This window comes from Sciurus carolinensis, chromosome 11, assembly GCF_902686445.1.
Source record: "Sciurus carolinensis chromosome 11, mSciCar1.2, whole genome shotgun sequence".
Lineage (NCBI taxonomy): Eukaryota > Metazoa > Chordata > Mammalia > Rodentia > Sciuridae > Sciurus > Sciurus carolinensis.
In genome coordinates this window covers 26,272,960-26,286,895 of record NC_062223.1, presented here as the reverse complement: position 1 = coordinate 26,286,895, position 13,936 = coordinate 26,272,960, and the positions used below count along the sequence as shown (strand labels likewise).

Genomic DNA, 13,936 nt, shown 5'->3' with positions numbered 1-13,936 from the left:
TATATATATACAATGGAATATTACTCAGCCATAAAGAATGATAAAATTATGGCATTTGCAGGCAAATGGATGAAACTGGAGAATATCATGCTAAGTGAGATAAGCCAATCTCAAAAAACCAATGGACGAATGATATGGCTAATAAGTGGATGATGACACATAATGGGGGGTGGGAGGGGTTAGTGTTAGGGTTAGAGTTAGGGTTAGGGAGGGGGGCAAGAATGGAGGAAGGAAGGTCTGTATAGAGGGAAAAGTGGGGTGGGAGGGGTGGGGGGGAAGGGGAAAAAAATAACAGAATGAATCAAACAACATTGCCCTATGTAAATTTATGATTACACAAATGGTATGCCTTTACGCCATGTACAAACAGAGAAACAACATGTATCCCATTTGTTTACAATAAAAAAAAGCAAAAAAAAAAAATTCTTACCTGTTGTAGATGTAATATTTTTCAGTTGTGCTTTCTAACTAGTAGTTTAATTTGAACTTCCTTGTTGCTAGTGGCTTAAAATTGTTTCTGTGTATTTTTTGATTAACAAGTATTAATTGTCCATTTTAATGGAGTTCAGGGTGAGGTTTAAACATTTGCATACATTGTACACTAATCAAATCCAGTTGTCCCCTACTCCATTTCCAATCTTCAAGTAATCACTATTCTACATTCAAGGATTTTTTTTTAAGTTTCTACGTGTGAGAAAACCTTTCTTTCTGTGTTTGATTTAACTGAATTTTCTTTCACCCCTAGATTTCCATCTTAGGAATTTTGCTTTTGAGACACAGAAACCCATTCAAACTAGCTTAGACCAAAAATTATTTACTTGAGTAATACAGGGACTTTTCCTTGCACCCAAGTACACTACAGAGTGAAGTAAGGATGAAAAAGTCAAGGGCCAAGGGTGCTCTGCATCTCTGAGATGCCATGGTCTCATCTCTACTCCCTCTCTGGTTGCAGAATAGTCATTTCTCAGCTCCTTAAATTTCAAGGACTTTACCAAATCCTAAACCTCAGCTTGTTTCCTTACGTGGGGGCTGTGACACACACTGATTTGTTTCCATCTGTCACATCCTGATCTCTGTTTTCCTTGTTGATTCTGTTGCTGTTTGGGGTAAGTTCTCAGTTCTAATATGTCTTTCTTCTTTTTAAAAGGATGCATGGTATTCCATTGTGTGTATATGCCATGCTTTATCCATTCATCCATGGAAGGATATTTGGGTTACCGCAACATCTTGGCTATTGTCAATAATGCTACAATGAACATGGAAATGCAGATAAATCTTTGACACATTGAGTATATTCCAACATTGTTAAAGAATGGATTTTTAATATCTTTGGTATATTTAAAAATAATAGGTTGGTAAAGTGACAGATACGTTAATTAGATTGATTGAATCATTTTACAGTACACACATTGATCATAACATTTTTATTTGTCAATTAAAAACAAATTGGTAACAAGTAGTATGTTTCTGAAATCTTTCAGTACAAAAATCAGATAAAAATGAAAATATAGGGATAAGTCTTAGAGCAGGGAATCAAATTTTTCATGTTTTTCCTATTTGTTATCGATAAAATATGATTAAAACTTCAACTAGGAAAACTTCATCTAGAGAATATTGTTTTGAGTTACATGATATTGTTATCCTGAGGATGTATTATGGTCTCTATTTCTTCTGTGCAATCTGGTGGCTGTTTAGATATGTAACAACTTCATAGTATTTGCACCAGGCAGGAAACTTAGAGAGACGTCCTCACTCCCGTTATTGTACGCTTTGCTAGGGACTACCAACCTTGAACCACGACAGCAACTGGCCGCTGTAGCAAGCTCTCAGAGGACATGCTGTTCGAGCATGTCAGTAGTTTATGTGGTGGCAAGTGTGAAAAGTAAAGTGAAATGATGGAGAAAAACTACTGAGTTTAGTTCTCCCCAGAGTGTGTGAGCATTTGTCAGAAGCTGCGAGATTGGTGAGGAACGTCGACCTGTGTGAACTGAAGACTGGTGTGATGGAGGAAGAAGACAGCACAGAGGATTTGGGAAAGGAGGGTTGTCAGTGGAAGTAAGTCCCTGAGGGACAGGTGAAAGAAATAAGGAATACAGGAGCAATGGTGTGTGTAAAGGGGATTTCCCAGGAGAGCGCTATCAAAATGCAATGCAGATAATATAAATACAGGGTTATTCACTTGTATTCACAAAATTCTCAATTGTCTTGTGGTGAGTTAAAACCTTCAAATGAAAGTCAGAAACGTTGGTTCTAAGTCCCAGAATTCACCATTTTCTGTGTGATCATGGATAAATAATAATTTTCTAAGCCTTCATTTTCTAATAATAAAAGTAAATTCATTAAAATGATTTAGTGTTAGATTGCTAAAAATTAATGTTGAATGATTACATATTGGCTAAATGAATGATTGAGTAGCATGCCTAGCGTGAACTGGTTTACACTCTTTAGGTGGTACCAGTGAGGTGAATTTATGTAGTAATCACAGTTTGCTTTGTTGCAGGCCTCTCACGATCTGGCATCCAGCACACCTGAACTGAATCCATGGCCAGTGCAAATAACGTGACTGAGTTAATAATCACAGGCCTCTTCCAGGATCCAGAGGTGCAGAGAGCATGCTTTGTGCTGTTTCTCCCCGTGTACCTGGCCACTGTGGTGGGCAACGGCATCATCATTCTGTACAGTAAATATCAGTAAGAGTCTGTGCTCCCCCATGTACTTCTTCCTTGGCTACCTGTCCCTGGTGGAGATCTGTTACTCCTCTACTGTGGTCCCTAAATTCATCACCGACTTACTTGCCAAGGTTAAAACCATCTCTCTCAAGGGCTGTCTGGCCCAGATCTTCTTCTTCCACTTCTTTGGGGTCACTGAGATCCTCCTGCTTGCAGTGATGGCCTATGACCGCTACGTGGCCATCTGTAAACCCCTTTACTACACAGCAATCATGAGCCGGCCTGTGTGCCACCGTCTGGTGATTGGTTCCTGGATGGGGGGCTTTTTTCACTCCATAATTCAGATTTTCATCACCATCCCATTGCCCTTCTGTGGTCCCAATGTGATCGACCACTATTTCTGTGACCTTCATCCTTTATTTAAGATTGCCTGTACGGACACATTTGTGGTAGGCGTTATTATGTTCGTCAACAGTGGATTATTCTCTGTATTCTCCTTCCTCTTCTTGGTGTCCTCCTACGTCATCATCCTGTTCAGCCTGAGGAACCACTCTGCAGAGGGGAGGCGCAAAGCCCTCTCCACCTGTGCCTCTCACATCACGGTGGTCATCTTGTTTTTTGGACCTGCTATCTTCCTGTACTTGCGACCCGCCTCTACCTACACGGAGGACAAGCTGGTGGCTGTGTTCTACACGGTCATCACGCCCATGCTGAACCCCATCATCTACACACTCAGAAATGCAGAGGTGAAAAATGCCATCAGGAAGTTGTGGGGTAGAAAAGTGAACTCAAGGATGGGATAAAAATGAAGACAGGAAACAAAGAATACTATGAACAGGGAAACTAAAAGTGTGATCTGATTTCAGCCAACTGTGAAGGAGCAGAGCAAAAGTTCACCTCTTCTTCATTTTTGTTGTATTTTTAATGAGTTACTTTAACTCCATAGGATCATTTCAAACTCTTGTAACTATGTCATGTGTCGATATCTGGTAGTATGCTCACATTGGAACGCTTTCCATGTCTTCTCCAGTAGTCAGCAGTGCAAAGTGTGTAGAACTTAGGGATGGATCACATGAAATGGAATTTCACCCAGTCACCTCTCAGCAGTGTGATCTTGGCTATATTCGCTTCACCTCTGAGGTTAGCATGCAGATCAGGGGAAGGATTCAAGGCACTTGGAGACAAAAGTCCATGTTTTAGCCAGTTTTCCTCACCAGTGTGATCTTAGGGGAGTCCCAGGAAGACTTTGGTACTTCACTGGGTGACTTCCTCCTCTTAACCTGCTTCTCATGCCCAAAATTCCATGGTAGGAGCAAGAGTGGTATTGTGATGGGCTGACAGATCTGGCTCCATGAGAATGTTATAGGCCAGACTCCAAGGGAAATGACTAAACAGACTCCACTTTGCTCTGAGACTCCATGTTATGTATGAGATAAGCTTATCCTCTGGAACACCCCGCCTCTGTGCCCATCATAAGTTACTTGGTGTGACATGCTTAATAATATACAATGGCAACTCCCATGTAGTAAAGAATTGCTCTCTTTTGATTCCTATTGCTCCTAAACAATGTACCTTGTGAACAGTAATTGTGTGGATGTTAGCAAACATTCTTTAGTTTGTACCTAGGTAAGGGTCATTTTGACCCACTTCCCCCTCTGTCGATGATCTCATGATGTTAATGTGTAATTTCGAATCATAGCAACAGACACTTATGATTAATGTGATTTTTGGTATAAGAACCCCTACAACCCTGTGGTCAGGGCTGTTCTCCCAATAGTCATTTTTTGGGGCATTGTGTGAGACAGTCAGCCGGCCAGCTTAATAAAGACTCTCAAATTTGGACTTCTCAGTGGTGATGGGTCTCTTCTTAAATTGTGCCCCATAACAGTGTGGACTGTAATCTAAGAAGGGCTTCTGTGTTTTTAACGACTGAGAAAAATAATCAGAAGAATAAGATTTTTTGACTCATTAAAGTTATGTGAAATTCAAATTTTAATGTCCATCATAAACTTACCAGATGACAGTCATGCCCATATTTTACATGCTATCTGTGCCTGTTTCCATGCCACATGGGCAGAATCGAGCAGCGGTGACAGAGACTGCATATTCTGCAAGGTCCCGAATATTTGTTCTCTAACTTTATAGGAAAAAGTTTACCCAGTCTTGGTTTAAGCACAGAATCATGTCTTGATTGCTAAAGGAGAAATTTGCAGATCAATGGTTCGAGGGTGTTTTTCTAATTCTGTAACTAACATACTCGATTGGTGCCACCTCGGCTCCCTATATTGTCATCCTGGTTGTAAGATGCAGAATGGCAGCTGTTTCAAACGTCATATCTTCATATGAAGAGTGGGAGAGGCCCATTCCTTATTTTGAGAAATAATTCTAAGGAACTCTTCAGCACAGTGTCTTTATTTTTATTGGGCAGAACTAGGTCACAAGTTCACCCCCACCTGCAAAGGAGACTGGGAAAGTGAGCATTGGCAAAAGATAATGGGATTATGGGGTGGGCTTAGATGAGGCAGGGTTTCTGCCCTGACTGAGCACATGGCTATTAGAACATCGGGTATGTCTTGAAGGAGGGAGTGTTTTCCATAGGAGGTTTGGTGAGGTGGTTTCTTGGAGATTGGTGCACCTGGTAGTTCCAGAAAGGTAGTTCAAGATTTGACCCTGTCCCCAGATTGACTGAATAAAGTCCAAATCTACTACATAATGACTGTGCCACCTGAGACAAGCAACTGAAATTCACTGTGATTCTGTAACCTTGTCCTGGATGTCCTTAATGTCACAGATTTCCTAAGAGCAGACCCAGTTCTTATCTCCCTCTGATGGATGGAAGGCAGATCTGGGATGTGAATGCCTAGGAATTGCGAATGAGGGCCAAACTACCTTTGGAGTCCTTGTGGACAGAGAATGGGTCCTGTTTACACTTGTATTCCTGCATCTAAGGTTTCAGGTCAATTCACTGCAAATTCATTCCTCACATAGAAATTTGCTAATGTAGGTGAATTTCCACCAGTAATGTCCTGGACTTTTGATATATCAAAGCATGTTTCCATTAACCCTTGGTAAAACTTGTAGTCCTTATGTTTTGTTGAAGTCTATAATGAGCAATGCATTTCAGGGGCAGATTTGTGTATTTTGAAATTTTTGTGCATTTTTTAATTTCTTAGATACAGTGAATGTAAAAAGGGTTATATATATGGTATTATTTCTCTTCCAATGAGTTTTATTATCAGTCAACTGCTGCTGCTCTTTCTCTTCATTCTTGGATTTATTTTCTCAAGCAAGGAATATATAGTATAGTTCCAATATAGAAGAGTAATCCCACCTGGGCATGTTTTTTCAAGAGTTAACCAAAGTTACCTGGTCATATTGAGTTATCAGTCTCACTTCTTCACCCCCTTTTGTGTCTGTGCCCTTTTCCATGTGACTTTGCAGTTGGCATGATGAGTGGCAGATGATAGACACTCAATTGCTGCTGAATGAATCATGTCAAGATTGTGTCAACATTATTTGTCTTCATCATTTGGGAAGGGCTTAAGTCAGATGTGAGGTCCTTGGAGTGAGGGAGCTTTCTTGCTGGGATATCATTAAGATATAGGCATAGAAGTGGTAGTAACATATTATCTTGCAATCAAACAATACCACCTTTCCAAATGGTGTGAATATGCAAGGAAGTCATACTTGGATTTGCTAATATTGTAATTGGTAAACCTTATATTTGGACAATACCTTGTTATTATTATTTCAAAGCCATTTCACATCTATTACTTCTTATAGACATCCTGTGATGTCAATGAATATGAAATATGAATTCCTCATGTATAGTTTTAGAGTTCAAACATTGTTTAGATTAGGTTTTAGCTCCAAGGATCAGGATCTGAAACAAGGTAGAAGTAAAAAAGTAAACATTTCAGGATAGAAGCATTCTCTTTATCATGTTTCTCCATCATTAATAGCTTCCTTTCCAGTGTTTACCTCATGGCCCAAGAAGGCTGTTGGAGCTCCAGTCACAATGCCAAGTTCTTGTCATCCTTAAAAGAGAAGTGACAAAATAAGTGCATATCCCCTTGAAGTTATAAAGAAGCCTGGGTAATATAATTTTTATTTTATTCCAGGTGGGCATGTACTCAGATAAAAATTAGGGGTTTAATATTATAAAGGAAAGGAAAAATCAAGTGTTGGGTATCACCCATGATCTGCTCCAAGATAAATCAGGAACATGTCTGGGACCAGATCCAGCTATTCTGATTCAGATATTTCCCTCTGTTGTAGTTCCCTTCCCGGATAGCTTTTACTTTTCAATCAACTTAAAATTATATCTAGTGAAATGTAAAGACCTTAAATGTACAATTCAATGGTTTTTGAGAAATTTTTATCTCTGGGTAACTAAGGAGCATCCCAACTGAGATGTAGATATTTTATCATCCCAGAAACTTCTCTTGGCTCTTTTTATGCACCTCCCTCTCCAACCCCAGCAGCCTCTGCCTTAAGTTCTATTATCATCGATTAATTTAGCCTCTTCCCACGCATATATGAATGTAAGCTTTGGTATCTGGCTTTTTTTTTCACTCAACTCAACACAATGTTTTTGAAAGTCATCTGTGTTTTGGATCCCAAGTTTGTTCTTTTTATTAAGTAGAATTTCATTGCATAAATATACCACAATAAATAAAATTCACTTGTTGGATATTGGATTGATTTCAGATTTTTGGCTGTTGGTGAAGTAAAGGTCCTGGAGACTTTAAAAATTATTCTTTAAAACAGATGAATGGACAAAGAAAATGTGGTATACATACACACAGTGGAATATTATTCAGTCATAAAGAAGAATATTATGGCATTTGCAGGTAAATGGATGGAATTGGAGAATATCATGCTAAGTGAAATAAGACAATCCCAAAAAACCAAACGCTGAATGTTTTCCCTGATAAGTGGATGATGATATATAAAGGGGGTGGGGGTGAGAGAAGAATGGAGGAACTTCAGGTTATGTAGAGGGAAATGAGAGGGAGGAGGGGGGTATGAAAAATGGTGGAATGAGACAGACATCATTATCCTATGTACATGTATGATTACATGAATGGTATGAATCTACATCATGCACAACCATAGAAATGAAATGATGTACCCAATTTGTGTACAATGAATCAAAATGCAGTCTGTAAAAATGAAAAAATAATTTAAAAAATAAAACTTTTTTCTAAATAACTTTTCACAAGGAGGAATGTGTATGGATATATTTCTTATTCTTTTTTAAGAATTTTATTTAATTATCATGGTGCTAGCGATAGTGCATGCTAGGCAGGTGCTCCACCACTGAGCTACATTACCATCCTAGATATAGTCTTAATTCTAAAAGAAAAGGATTTGTGGGGTTTAAATTGAAACTGAAGAACCAAGGTCAAGATCAATGGTTAATCTTGACCAAGTTAGGAAATGAAATCAATTTTTATGACAAACATAATTTAAAGTGTTATATGAACAAGTGTAATTTAATATCACAAAATATTTTTAAAAACTTAGTTTCCTACAACAAGCATTCACAGATACAAATTTAAAAATTGATCTCCTGTAGAGTTATTAAAGCAAACTTTCATCATAGAAATACTTTGGTTGAAAGACTTTTGCAGAAACTCAACTTTATGAGGACATATTATAGAATGCACTTAAAAATTATACTTAAATATTTTAACCTTTTATGTAATTATTTTTCTTTAATAATTTGAGGTACTTATGTAATTATGTGCTAATTTTGTTTTGTGTTTCTTTCTCTATAAAAAATAATGTTTAACTCAGTTTTTAAATTTTTTATTTATTTATTTTTGCAGTGCTGAGGATTGAACCCAGGGCCTTGTGCTTGACAGGTAAGCACTCTATGAACTGAGCTATATCCCCAGCCCTTAACTCAGTCTTTACATGTGCAAAACATATTGTGTTAAACTTTTTCTTGAATCTTAAAATGTCTAATTATAGTTTTTTCTTTACTTAGTAGTTGAAATCTATGACATTTTTCTGCAACTCTAAATGTAGTCAAGGCTGAATTAAGAATATTTGTGAGTGGCGCTTGTGTAGAGCCCATTTGTGCACAAAGTTCTCTTATGGCATCTCTAAAATTTTCTGTCACACTAAATGTAAAACACACACAGGTGTGGTCAAGCACAATAAGGAATTCCCATGTGCTCCACACCTAATTTCAATGCTTGGGAATTCAGAGCGAATCTGCTTCCTCTACAGCAGGCTACCTCCAGGCAGTCCGGTGGACACTGGGCTGGGGAATTCTCTGCCATGTGGACAGTCCTGTGCCTTGGAGGATGTGTCACACTCCCCTGGGTTCGCCCCACTTCATGTCAGCAGCACCTCCCTCACCAGCCAGCTTGGAAAACAGCCAATGTCTCCTCACATGACCCAGTGTCCTCTGGAGTAAAATCACCCCTGGCTGGGAACCACCCCTCTATACCTCTTCCACACCACAGGTTTTGAGAGGTGCCATTTCAGTTTCCCTAAGCTTGGACTCACCCTCTTGAGTACTGTCAGTTTATGGCAAGTCACATGATTAAGCTCCTGATGAGCAGGTGTGGTATCATTGCCTGTGAACAGCTCCATGCAGGTGAGTGCTCTGTGAGCACTGGGTGAATTTAATATGTTCACATTTCTCATTGATTCCTTTTTTTCCCCTAAAAGGCCTGTGAGGTCCTCCTTCCCCTGAGATCTTCTGCCCGATTAGGAAGGGGAAAAGGTACAGATCCATGGAGACCTCCTCTCACCTGATCATACCTTCTCCCTAGGTGTCCCGTAAGCACTATGGACTTAAGGCTGATCTGTCAGCATTCTTAGTTCTGTGGAGAACACCTAGGAGGTGAGTCTAATTTTGCTCCTATTTTTAAGTGTCAGGTAGATCTGAGACTCTGATGCCTCAGTCTCCCACATTCCCAAGACTATGGCTGCAAGTGGAACAGATTCCCCATCTTGGGTCTCCTTGCAAGCAGGAGTTCTGGTCCTAGATTGGCCTAATGCTTCTTCATTGGCCAACTGGCAGCTTGCATGAGCCCAGGGCTGTTCTTAGGGAGGAATTTGCATCCCTATCTTCAGAACATTTTGCTGAGGTGAGAAGAGCAAAGTCACAGAAACACTGGTGTCAGTTTTGCTTTGTGAACATGAACTTCTTTGGTAAGTGATGATTGACTTCACTCTTAAAGCAAAGGAAATGGGACTGAGGTTCATGATGTTTTACAAAGTTCTTCCATGTGGGTGTGAGGGCAGCCCTGTGCTGGCTCCAGGATTCAGAAATGGAGAAGGTGTGGCCTTGGACCTTGGGGGCCTTTGTTGTTACAATGTTTACTGAAATTTTATGATGTAGCAAATACCATGCTAAGAAGGCCAGGGAAGACACACATCCACTGTCACTCACCCCGGTGACACTCACTGAGTGCTATTATGTGGTGGTCACATGAGCAAGTAGTGGAGATGGAGTAGTGAGAAGATGTGGCCTCTCCTCAGAAGTCTCAGATGGCAGCAGGGCAGGTGGGCATATAAAATAATATAATCCAGTGTGAAGTCCTGTTATTCCAAAATTCCCTGAGGGAAAGGGGGCCACTGACTGTGAGACCCTCTGTTCTCACAACATGGATTTTCCACCTGAGAGGGATTCAAGGCAGCACACAGGATGGCAACTTAATATCCTGGAGTGGTATTGGAAGTGGGATTCATGGTGTCTAGGTATGATTTGCATGTTACAGTTTGGACCTTGAGTCTCAGAGAGATTAAAGAACTTGTTAGATATCACATAGACAGTATTTGAAAAACCTTCACATGAACCCAGGTGTCCAGAATGTTGGCAGTGCTTTCTTTCCTGAATGACTTGGTAGAATTTCCCAGTGATCTATGAACTGGGGGATGGACCTTGCCTTCTCCTTGTTTCTGTAGTTGTAAGTTCTCTCTGTGAGCCCCCTCGGACTCCTGGTGGTCTTTAATAACCTTAGCCTGTCTTCAAGCATTACAGAAAAACTCTGTGGCATGAGTACAAGTTGTCTGGCTCCCAGGCTCCGGTGTCGCAGAGTCTCCCTGAATGAGACCACACTGACCTCAGTTAGCTTGAACAAAGTCCAGCATGGAGCAGCATAGTGTGAAAATCAGTCATTGGGTAGTCTTGGTGATGATGATATGTTGAAAGACTAGGATGTGAAGAAGGATGAGTCAGAAATTGAGTGGGCACAGGCTGGGGAGCTTTGTTGGCACTGGCTACATATGATTGGAAGAAATGAAAACTGCTGGCAAAGAGAAGAATTGTGCATGGATTGAATGGACTCTTAGAAAGCAAGAAGGTCACACAGTGACAAAATGTAGAGCACAATAATTAGGAGAGGAGCAGAAATAAGTGCTCAGACAAAATCTTAGGGTCCTCCTGAGAGTGCTGATTTCAGGGAGGTGCATCACAGGACATCTCTTCTGAAGCCTCTGAAGGGCACGTGGACAGGTTGAGAACACTGTTTTGGAAACCAATTTTAGGAAACAAGTAAAGAGAAGAATGATATAGGAAAGCTTCAGTTAAAGGATAACTGAAAATATGCAAAGGCAATAGAAAGATCTATGACATAGACACAGGAACACTCTCCTGGCTGCCCTATATTGTTCAATGAGGGGATTTACTGATTTTTAATAGGTCTCCCCTTCTCTGCTGTTTCCATTAGTCCAACTTCTGAATACAAAATGATTTTACTTTTCAAGTGACAAGTATATTTGATGAATCCCCATATTTTGTAGAATACCCATAATCCTAATAGTTCTTCATAAATTGGAATGAGTCTCTCCACAATTTTATTTGTTGTTATTCTTTCCTTTATTCTAGCCACTTGCCATGATGCACTTAGAGTCATTGTCTGGATTCTTGAAATGCTTGTCCCCTTCTATATATCACTAACTCCCCCACATCTTTCAAAACCTAGCTCACAAACACCTCAAATAGGCAAGTGTCTCCATGTAACTCACTTACTTTATGAAGAAGTCTTTTGTATCATTTCAGGTCACACCACCCAAATAGCTGCCTCTTGGTGGTTACCTTGTGGCTGCTACATAAAATGAGACTGAATTCATCCTCCTGGGACTGTCTCCCAGTCAGGAGGTGCAGAGAGTTTGCTTTGTGATTTTTCTGCTCTTGTACATGGCGATCGTGCTGGGGAACTTCCTCATTTTGCTCACTGTCATGACCAGCAGAAGTCTGGGATCCCCCATGTACTTCTTCCTAAGCTACTTGTCCTTTGTGGAGATCTGCTACTCCTCTACTATGACCTCTAAACTCTATTCAGATCTACTGGTTGAAAGGAAAACCATATCTTGGTGAACGGCATGACACAGCTTTTCTTCATGCACTTCTTTGGGGGCACTGAGATGTCACCACTCACGTTGATGGCCTATGACCACTATGTGGCCATCTGCAAGCCCCTCACCTACACCACTATCATGAGCCAGCAGGTGTGTATGGTCTTGGTGGGAATGGCATGGGTGGGAGGCTTCATGCATTCCTTTGCCCAGATCCTTCTCATCTTCCAACTGCCCTTCTGTGGCCCCAATGTGATTGACCACTATTTCTGTGATGTGCTTCCCCTACTTGAACTTTCCTGCTCACTCACCTTCTTCATTGGTCTGCTGATCATTGCTAATGGGGGGACCTTGAATTGATCAGTCTTTGGGTACTTTTGACATCCTATGTGGTCATCCTGCTTCATCTGAGAACTCAGAGCTCTGAGGGGCGGCGCAAAGCCCTCTCCACCCGTGGGTCCCACATCACCGTGGTTATGTTGTTCTTTGTACCCTGTGTCTTCATCTATCTGAGACCTTCCACCACTCTGCCTGCAGACAAGATGGTAGCCATGTTCTACACAGTGATAACCCCACTCCTCAACCCTGAGAAATCATCTACTCCCTGAGAAATGCTAAAGCGAAGAAGGCCATGAAGAGGCTGTGGACCAGGATGGTGAAACTAGATGAGAAATAGAGGTTGAGCCTTGGTACTGTTCTTGGGTTTAGAGTGATACTGAGTCCAAACTGAATGGGCATAATAGGTGGAAGGAAAGTTCACTGGATATATTAGTGGTATTCTGTCTTTTGTCCAGCTTCAAAAATTTCATTTTAATTGTGTGTAATTCCCTAAGGATATTCCATAACCTAACTAGTCATTTTAAGTTGTTTCTAATGTTTTTACTACTATTCATGATATTGTGGTAAATATTCTTGAGTAGAAATATGTACCTCTATTTCTGCTTTTCATTTAGACTCATTTACTATAGTGAAATTACTGTGTAATAGAGTATAAAGACATTTGATCTTAAAGACATTGTAATAGATCATAAAGACATTTGTGTTAAATTGAATCACCCACCTTTTGAAAGTGCTCTTAAGAATATCCAACTCTGCCATTAAATATGTATTCATTGAGAAATAAAATTTTAAATACTGACTCTCCCACCAAGTTAGTTATTAATTTCAAGTGGATAAAAATATAACTTCACAGCCACTTTTCACCATTTCCCAAAGTTAATATCACCAGGAGTGGGGTCAGTCAATGCCATGTGCCTCCTGATGTGATTCACTGGTGGCACACGCATCATTAATGTAGTACTTCTACCCCAAACACATAACCTTAGTGTAATCATGAAAAAAGGAATAAGGGAAACCCAAACTAAAGAGTATTCTGTAAAATTACTTCCCTTCACCCTTCAAACATGTGAAGAAAAAGGTTGAATTGTTGCGGTTTAAACATTGATGATCACTCAATGCAAGCTGGGATCTTGGATCAGGTCCTGTATTAGATAAAGGATGTTACTGGGGAAAAACTCTGTAAATGAATTGATATAATTGCATAAATATTAACTGGCTGATTTTGAAAATTATGTTTTGCTTATGTCAGAGAATGTCCTGGGCTATTGGATGCCTCATTTATTATCTAGAGATAAGAGGGCATCTTGTTGGTAGCTTTCAAAAAGGTTAGAGAAAATATTGTTATTTTTATTGCATATATTTAAGGTATTCTACATGCCATTTTGATACACATATGTAGAGTAAAATAATTTGTATATTGTGAAGTGAATTAATATATCCATCACTTCCAATGTTAGCATTTTTTATGATGTTTACCTAAAATTTACTCTCTAAGCAAATTTCAATATAAAATATAACAGTGTAAGATATAGTTCACATGCTGTACATTAGATCTGGAGACAGATTTATCTTTTAGAGCTATAAATTTGTATTCTCTGACCTACTTC

At 39.8% G+C, this 13,936-nt stretch overlaps 2 pseudogenes; both read left to right on the top strand.

Moving 5' to 3' along the window:
• The first annotated feature begins 2,541 nt into the window (after window positions 1–2,541).
• LOC124959295 (olfactory receptor 4B1-like) lies at window positions 2,542–3,472 on the top strand (annotated as a pseudogene).
• A 214-nt stretch (window positions 3,473–3,686) lies between these two features.
• LOC124959294 (olfactory receptor 4X2-like) lies at window positions 3,687–12,666 on the top strand (annotated as a pseudogene).
• The last annotated feature ends 1,270 nt before the right edge of the window (window positions 12,667–13,936 follow it).